Source organism: Limulus polyphemus, unplaced genomic scaffold (assembly GCF_000517525.1).
Source record: "Limulus polyphemus unplaced genomic scaffold, Limulus_polyphemus-2.1.2 Scaffold666, whole genome shotgun sequence".
Taxonomy (NCBI): domain Eukaryota; kingdom Metazoa; phylum Arthropoda; class Merostomata; order Xiphosura; family Limulidae; genus Limulus; species Limulus polyphemus.
Window position 1 is genome coordinate 328,535 of NW_013666276.1, and position 10,070 is coordinate 338,604.

The 10,070-nt window shown below is 32.0% G+C and overlaps 1 pseudogene; it reads left to right on the plus strand.

Moving 5' to 3' along the window:
* LOC106459830 overlaps positions 1 to 10,070 on the plus strand; it is a 180,007-nt pseudogene that overhangs the window by 42,549 nt on the left and 127,388 nt on the right.

Genomic DNA, 10,070 nt, shown 5'->3' on the forward strand with positions numbered 1-10,070 from the left:
CTCTTTAACACCTTCCACATTTCCATACGTTTTCCCATTAAGATGGTGTTGCAGTGATCGAAAAAGACGGTAATCTGATGGTGCTATATATAAAGAATGTGGTGGGTGGGGAGAACTTCCCAACCTAACTCCATAATATTGTATTGCGTCAAACGTGCCACATGTGCACGTGCATTGTCGTGGAGAAGAACACTTTTTCGATTGACGAGTGAAGGGCGTTTCTGATGAAGGGCTTGATTTGAACGTTCCAGTTGCTGACTATAGATCTCTGCATTGACAGTTCGCTGTGGATTGAGGAGTTCGAAATGGATTACTCCCTTGATGTCCCACCAAATGCAAAGCATCACAGTCTGTGGATGGAGTCTGGGTTTTGGGGTCGGAAGAGGATTTTGTTTAGGACTGAGCCATTGTTTTTGGCGTTTAATATTCGCACAGAAAATCCATTTTTCATCACAGGTGACAATTCTCTCCAAAAATGGTTCATTCGCATTACGCGCCAAAAGACACGAAGCAACGTTCACACGTTGGAAACGATGATCATCGAAAAGTTCGTGAGGCACCCAAACACCTTCTTTAACATATTCCTTAGATGTTTACGTATGGTTTCATGAGAGACATGTAATTTGACGAGTGTGTTGCCTTGGGTTAGATTCAACAAGCGTTTTCAGAGCATCAATATCAATTTCAACATGTCGGCCCCTGCCATCACAGTTTTTAAGGCTAAAGCCACCTGAAAGAAATTTACTGAACCATCGTTGACACTTACGAACGTTCAAAACATTTCCATAAACTTCTTTGATAATCTTTGTTGCTACAGAGGCGTTGTTTCCATTCTTGTGTTCGAACAGCATTACATGCCAACTGTATGTCTCGTCTTGTGCCATCACTAAAAGGGATTAGAGTATATATACTAAACTTTACACATTATATAGGCTACACTAACGTGACATATAGGCGGTTCGTTTAACTATTGTATGTGATGTACATTAATTTTGTCAGAGTACCATACATTAATGTAGCAGGGACTCATTACTGGGTCTTTGCTGTGTTGTGCATTAACAATTGTATTTTTTAATGTCTTAATCATAATAAATTATTTTTGTTATTCATGAATGCATCGAAATGTTCATGTACTGTGCAAGAAGAAACATCTTCAATTCGTTTTAGGCTTTTTTCTTAAAACCATGTGAAAAAAACATTTATTCGACTTAAAACTCGAGAATTATCAAACCGATTTGTTTAGCATATTGAAAACTTAAACCTGTACAATGAAATTGCGTAACTTTATAATATAGTAGTTATGTTAGCGTTAATATACCATAGTTATATGCAGAAGGAAGAAATGGCACTGCAAGTTGTGTAAGCAGTGCATTTAAAATTCAACTACATCGAACAAATTAATAAATGTTTTGGCACTGTGACACATTGTTTGAAGAGATGTGGAAATACAAAAACTTGGTTGTATAAGGACATTAGCAATCGATGTGTTCCGAGGAAAAAGGATACCGATGCTTAAGATAAATAACACTGTTTATTTATAAGAGAAGGAGACACAGATAATCGTTTCGGAATTCTACAGATTCCATCTTCAGTATCTAAAGCAAAATAAAAGAATTACATAATTCCTAAATAAATATCTAAAACAGAAGACTGCATGTTATTCAGTGTTGGTAAATGTGAGGAGTTTCTTTAATCAGTAACTCCAGATCAGTGTTGGCCTTGCAAAGGATATTGAAATTTTATAAGTTACGTTTATGCCCTGTTTCTTTACTATGTTGACGTATAGAGGGATTACTCAATTTTTGTTTGTGTTTTCATAGAAATTTCCACATGTTCAAAACTAATCGGAAATAAACTTGGGGTAGTAACGTGTAATTCATCATTACTACTCTCAAATTGATTTCCGATTAGTTTTTAAACCCACATCACGTATACAGGATATTTTCTGTACTAAAGACCTTCTCCCAATTTTTCTTTGTTCATAGCATATATATCTTTACATGTAGAGACTGTAGGGTAACCTATATTGGCAAAACTAAACGCCATCTACTAGTTAGAGCCAATGAACATGTAGGAATTTCTATGAAAACACAAAAAGAGTTGAGTAACCTCTGTGCTTCCTCTATACGCCAATACATAATAGTGAAGAAACAGGACATGAACTTAACTTATCAAATTTCAATACCCTTTCAAGGCTAACACTGATCTGAAATTATTGATTAAAGAAATTCCTCACATGAAACAACTTTCACCAACACTGAATAACATGCAGTCTTCTTTTAAGTTGCACATTTTAAATACGTACAGTATTTTTCTTTGTTACTCCTTCACTTTCTGTGTATCTTAGTTATTTACTTAAGAATGATGTAACACTTTTATTTGGCTTTAGATACTGAAGATGGAATCTGTAGAATTCCGAAACGTTTATCTGTATCCCCCTTCTGTTATAAATAAGCAATGTTGTTTATCTTAACTATCGTTACCCTTTTTATTGTTAGTATAAGCGAATACTATTGTGTTTTCGTGTCAATAAGAATATATATTATAGCTTGAAACGAATAATCCAATTAAAATCTAAATATATCTAGTAAACATGTTTATGCCGAACTATTACTGACAGCAACTGTGTTCTAAAATAGTATTTTCCATAACAATTATAATAATAGTTACAATAAATTGCATTAAGTATTTGAAGACACTTTATTTTTATTTACATGAGATGAACTTTATATTCTTCACTGAAAATTTGCTACTTCAATGTGGAATACACATTTAGATTCTCTATCCATTCATAAAGTTATTGTTCTCGTGCTCGGTGTAATTTTATTTTGTAATTTCATATGCAAATTCTAGATAGTTTTTTGCTTAATGGAATTGAAACCATATTTTGACCAAAGATTGTTTTCTATCTAATATCGATGTGTTATTATAACGAAGTTCTTTTATTCTGATCACTCATATCTTGTTATATGCCACTGCTAATATGTGTTAACTTGATTGCTACGACCAATTATGTGTTAAGTTGATTGCAGTGAACACGATATCGTGTTTAAATGGTTTATATTTTTTCATGACATATGCAAGTAGAAATAATTTTTTAGCTATAAATTTTTTCCCCACAATTAAGCAACAAAGTGCAAAAGAAGAAACACATGTAAACTATAGTTATAAAATTATATTTTGGTTTTTATATCTATAAGGTGTCTTTCCTGATATTTACGAATTAAAAAGGTCCGTTGTATAAAGTATATTATAAAATATTTTGTGTATTATCAAAAAAAAAAAATAAAAGTACGGTATTACGTGCGAAACCATTGATTAGAAACAAGCTTTTGTTTTATAAATATGTACAAGTTTAAAAGTTTGATTTTTCTTATCTTTTAGACTGTCCTGTAATTCTCGTTCTCTTTGAGAATCTGTCTGCTCTTCACACGGAGAAGCACGCCTTTTAACCAGTTATAACCATGACCAAGTCTTCTGGGTCAATCGATGATCTTTTGGATCTAGAAGAGGAAACATTATTCCGTCCGTTCACCAGAGAATCCTTAGCAACCATTGAGGCACGGATTGCTGAGGAGGCGGTGCGGAAAAAAGAGCAAGCGGCGAAGGAAGCGGAAAAAAAAGCGGCAGCTGATGGAAGTGGTGAGAAAGAATCACAAGAGAGTGAAGAAGATGAAGATAAACCCAATAAAAACCTTGAAGCCGGAATGCCCCTTCCCAAACCCCTGGAAAGGGAATTTCCAATTGAAATGGCTGCAACACCTCTTGAAGATTTGGATGAATTCTACGAAAATCAAAGAGTTAGTAATATTTAAACTTTGTATCTAATCTAAGTCTTTATTTATTGTTTACAAAGCTGCCAAGCCGAGATTAAATCCGTGCGACATCACAAAATACTCCCCTCATTTGAAGGTATGGGTGTGACAGGTAATCTCTTAGCATGGATGATGGGTTATACGGGGTTACTAACTGACTGCTTTCCCCGTGATCAATAGTTCAGAGGTAGAAACGGTGGCATATAATCTTAATAGTTTTGCCATGAGTACAATATGTAAGTACGAATTTATGTTTTATCGTACTAAATAAGTTCGTTTTTCTCCTGGTTCTAGAATTATTTTTCTTCTTTATTCAATGCGAAATATTTTTGGGTTGCTCAAATACTTAATAAACTTTTAACAAGCATCCATTAAAATTCCTAAATAAAGCAAATTATAAACGTCTTATGATTTGATTGGAGCATAAGGGACTCTTAATACAAGAGCAGCCTCCAAAACATTAAAAATCAATATTCACAAAAATCATTGGACTATCGTATTACAATTATTTTCATTTAGTATTTTTGTTTCTTTATCTTCTTTGAGAAAGATGAACTTACGAGATTAAGAACATATGTGAACGATGTAGGGATATCTGCTGACTTTATATGTTTGTGATCGTCGTTTTAGAAAGAAAACAATAAATTATTCCTACTTGAAACCAGTATTAAAAGGATTAGGCGAAAGTATAAACTGATATGTCACTCAATGGAATAAGTTGTAATTGTTGAGCTATATCATTAGATCTGTTTCGTTTATAGAAATAATTTAAGCATTATATCATTATATATCATTAGATCTGTTTTGTTTATAGAAATAATTTAAGCAATGTTTAATGTAAGTTATAATTTCAATGTGATAAGAGAAAACAATTTAATGATTAAATATTTTTTCATCATAGCACTTATTCTACTCGTTAAGATAAATTACTTTGCAGGGCTGATTAAAACAAATGTTTCCTTTATATTTGTTGTGGTGTCAACCCAGCAAAGCATGATTATAATTAACTATACTTGTCATCAGGCATAAGTAGTAAGTCTATAAATATATTTTATATTATAAGCCTAATACTATTTGGTTTGTTAGTTGCTAATCACAAAGATACAAAATGACCTGGCTAGCTGTGTTCTACCCACTATAAGTATCGAAACCCGAATTTTAGCGTCGTAAGCCTGTAGACTTACCGCTGAGCCACTGGGGGCTCTAATACAAATGATTTATGAGAAATATAATTAATTATTACGATCATGCTTCGCCGGCTTGAAAAAGGAATTCACACCATAACAACCGTTGTTGTAACAAATGGTTTATATAAAGTGTTCCGACCTCTGTTTATTGTGTTCAAGCCGGCCTGATGAGCTCTTGATTGAGCGAAACTCGTCGTTGGCAATATTGTGGGAGAAATTCTATTATTATTATACACTCTTTTAATTCTTGAAAATTCCTAGAGAACTAAATAAAGAATGTAGTATGAACAAAATTTTATGTCTCATTCTAATGTCTTATGATAAGCATAAGTAATTATAATATTCCTTTATATTATTCAATATAAAATCTTCATGTTTTACAAATAATCAAACTGTTTCGTGTAGTTTGAACAAAATTAATTTTTGTAAAAATTGATCACAGCATCACAGTATCTTTGATGAAAATAAAATAAGCTTTTCAATAACGATTTCAATCGTAATATTGTCTTCGCAAAGGTTTCGTCATATAATGACACGAGTTATTTATTTAGAACATTTAATAATCTTACATCGCATCGTAATCTACTCAAGAACCTGAGAAATGCTGAAAGCTTATGGAGTATTATTACATCAGCCTGAAATGTACATACAATATACATTATACAAATCTAATTTGTTTAATATCTTATATTTGTGAGTATTAAACATAACATCAGTCTTATCAATATTTTCTTTACAGACATTTATAGTAATTAGCAAAAGTAAAGACATTTTCCGGTTCAGCGCTCACAACGCCCTTTGGCTTCTCAGTCCTTTCAATCCTCTCCGTCGTTTTGCCATCTATGTTCTCGTCCACCCAGTCTTCAGCTTTATCGTCATTGTTACCATTCTTGTCAACTGCATTCTTATGACCCTGCCTGAAAATGAAAGCGTTGAACAGTCTGAGTAAGTCTGATTTATGTATTTACTCTTTTTTTTCGAAATACAGATAAATAAGGGTCTGTTTTTGTATGTTCTGTATAAACTAAAAAAGATTGTTTAAAACATAATTATTATTAACACGTCCCTCAGGAGCCAAGGAGCGTCTTCACACGACAATTTGTTGAATACTAAAAATAAGTTCAATCCAGAAACTCCCAAAGAGGGTGGTTTTTGACGCACCTTTTCGAAACATGTTTTTGTTTGTTAATTGATAAATTTTTAAGTGAAACACAGCATCCCCAAGTCTCCATACTAGCTAGTACTAAGGTCTACCCACTGGGAGTAAATAAAGCCACATTCTCAGCATCATTAATTAAGCAATTGCCAACCTTTTATGCTTTTGATATCACCCTTTTATGTTTAGCTTTCAATTGAGATACGAAAGATTTCAACTGCGATTTGGTAACGAAGGTCGAAGAATCACGATAGTCAGCAGTAGGATGAGCAGACAGGAACACTTTGAAAGCAGCTACAGGCATAATATTGTACTTGGCTTACAGCACAATATCTACCAAGGTGGTTCTAAACGGTTCCTGAATACCTCTGCTTGTTATTTGGAGACTTCCATGCTTCTTGTGCTTCTTTTTAGCCAATAAAAATGTCCCAAAAATTTCAGTTCAAATTAAAAAAAAACCAGACTGGATAGTTTTTTTTTCAATAAAGATGTCCCCCACTAGTTCATGAGGGGCATGTTAAATATATTAGTCAACACGTAAATAAAGCGTTACGTTTTGACTCCAAGCAAATGAAAATAATTTAAAAATGTAAAATGCTTCTTTTAATGTTGTTAACAAGTGAAAAAATATTTTTTTATGTGGTTTCATTTTTTAAACCAACTCAACTCGGTAACTCGTGTTAGTTTTGGTCTATAGGTAGTACATTTCAACATATTATTTAAAAGATGCACAATAAACTATATTTGTAAAATCTTTAAGAAAAGAACTGTGACTTTATTTTCGAGCTTCTAAAAAAATTAAGAAGGTTTGATAAAGATTTAAGCCAATTTTTTATCTCAGGTCTTATAAAACGTTATGTTTTACATGTCATTTACGGATATTTTTAAATAACCTTGTAGTAAACTTCGGATTCTACATGTTTTCATCTTCTCTTAGGGTGATTTTCACAACAATATATACTATTGAATCAGTTATGAAGATATTAGCACGTGGATTTATACTCGATCAGTTTACGTATCTTCGGGATCCCTGGAACTGGTTAGACTTTATAGTCATATCCCTAGCGTGAGTATATATATAGTATATATTTCCGGATGAAAGGACTATTTGTATACAGTTTTAAACTTACGTTCAATTCAAAATCAAAATTTGAAATTTGACGCATCATTCGCAATTTGATAAATGCTTTCAGTCAATGTATAGACAATTTTAGACTTTTTTATTGATAATTTTTAAAACATTCTAACAATAATTCATTCGTTCTCAATAGTGCTATAATTAAACGTGTAAATATTTTGAAAAATGGGCTATTCTAAAATTTTGAATAAAATGGAGAAATATGCAAATCTTTATAGACAATACATATATATATACATGAATACAAATCTCATTTAATTATAGTCCCATTTATTCATTTATTCTAGGACTTAGTCTATATTTCGTTTCAAGATATTTATTGAAAATATCCAAATAATGCCATTCTTTTAAAACTACTAAAAGTTTACGAAAATTAAATACTGAAATTCTGCCTAAAAGAATAAATATATAGAATAGTCATCTTACTAAAGTCACTCTGTTAAAGATGAAGAAACAAACTTGATCCGGGTGACTCAGCGGTAAATTGGAGAGTTTTATTTTGCAAATAAAATTACATAATTCCATGATTTAGCTGCCCCATTTATACTAGCTTGTTTTTATCTATATTTAAACATTTAAAATGTTGAAATTTTTAATGATATTATACCTACCATAGCAAAGTTGTATGCAAAGTTTAACATCTATGGAAGTTAACCAAAAAAATACAGATTAACGGAATACAACACATTATGGTAAAACATAATGTGCAGACTTATAAAACTTACCTCTTAAAGTGTATGGTTCGCTTGATCACTTTGAATTGTAATATTAACCACACTAGTGAGAATTATTATCTGTGTAGAATATGTCAGATCCACCAAGTGCATAGAAAAATTTTTATGTCCTAAGTACTCCGTTTTCTAAACTTGACTAAACATGTATTCTAGCAGATTCGATTAACTCAAGTTCAATTTATTCTGTGCGTTTCTTGTTTCATGCGTCCATCTTCTCGGTGGCTCAGCGGTAAGGTTCAAAGCGTAAAAACGTTAAAACTCGGAGATTCAATACCTGCGGTGGTCATAGCGCAAGTAGCCCATTGTGCTGCTTTTTTGCTCAAATAAACTCTTGTTTCACATTACTGACCTTACAAGGTAACTGACTGATTTTAAGCTTATATTAACAAAGTACTTCTAATATAGAATATATATATCATATTATGTGCTCCAACACTTCATTTTAAACAATATCACTATTAATCTGTACGTTCTCTGTTGCCCATGAAAGGTATCTACATTAATCGTGGATTAATTACAAATAAGCAGTAAAAACCGTTTGGGGTAAAATTTTCTTTAAACGGTGCTTCCACCCACACGCCCCCCTTTCACAATACTCCCATACACAGTTGAGTAACTCTAAATATAGATTTTGTTGATTTTTCTAGATTCAAAGTTCTTAAAGTTAAACTAGATTCTACTGAGTTAGCGAAAGTTTTTATTTAATTTTGATAAATTAGGTAACATCTTTTGATTAATGTGATTCTACATCTTAAGCAAGTAGCATTTCCTTTAAAACGGCTACAAAACTTGTTTTAAATTCCTCGGCTTTACGAGGAATTAAATAGAACAAAATATAAAATTTCATTAATCCTATTGAAGTCGAATACGCATTTTTTTTATAATTATTGAACAAGCTATTCTCTTTTTATTTAGATACGTTACTATGTTAGTAGACCTTGGTAATTTGAGTGCATTGAGAACGTTCCGTGTTCTTCGAGCATTGAAAACAGTAGCAATAATTCCAGGTATGCTTTTTGTTTTTTACTTTACTTAGCTTTTACGTATTATAAGTATGAAATTTAGTTAATACGATGGCATTATACAGTAATATATTATTATTTTTATTATGAGTTTAATAAATCGTAGGGAAAAGTATTATGACTAATTAAGACAAATGTATTTATCATTTTGATAAATTTTTAGGAAGGTGATTTTAAAGAAGTGTGTCTAAAGCTAGGCGAGGGTAATGAAACTTTCAGCATCAAGCTAATGAAGGTGAAATATGTCGTATTTTTCAGTTAAAAACCGATTTCTCACGGAGAATAAAATATAATTTTCCCAAATAGCTGCAGAGCTCGTTAGGAAGTTTGCGAGAATTCATATGGTTGAGATACATTGCCTGTGTGTTCTTCTTACTGTATAAACGAACAAGCTGGATAAGTTTTAAAACAAACAATGAGAATCTTTATTCAAACAACAAAAATAAAATTTAGTGCGCCTACCCACAAGTAATGGTGGACATTCGTTAGTGTTTAGTGTTGAATGTTTCATTCTCTCGAGACGGAATACTGCAATAGTAAACATAAGTGTCTCGTAGCATAAAACAGGTCTTTACTGTTGACGAATTAAGAGAGAAATTGATAAAGTAAGTATGTCTGGTTTCCAAACATTAACTTGCTTTCTTTGTCCAGTGGACAGCATATCCTCGTGACTTCTGTTCCATGACAGCATTGGTTAGATATCAGATTCAGTTGACGCCATCATTAGTGTTACGTATTAGAATTTCGAATGGTCTGAAACTGAGTTAACTGATAAATTTAAATTTAGTTGTTAAATTATACTTTCGATTTAGTAATTAAGTAAAAGCCGATATATACAAGATTGATACACACAGTTTTCTTTTTTAACACAAATACATTTCAATATACGCACAACAGTACAATTTACAATAACAGTTATTACGAATAGTTATTACAAACAACGATTTATTTATAAACAAAAGTTCCACAAACTTACAAGCAATATAAAGTCTTCTTTCTAGTCTGGAACTTCTTCGAT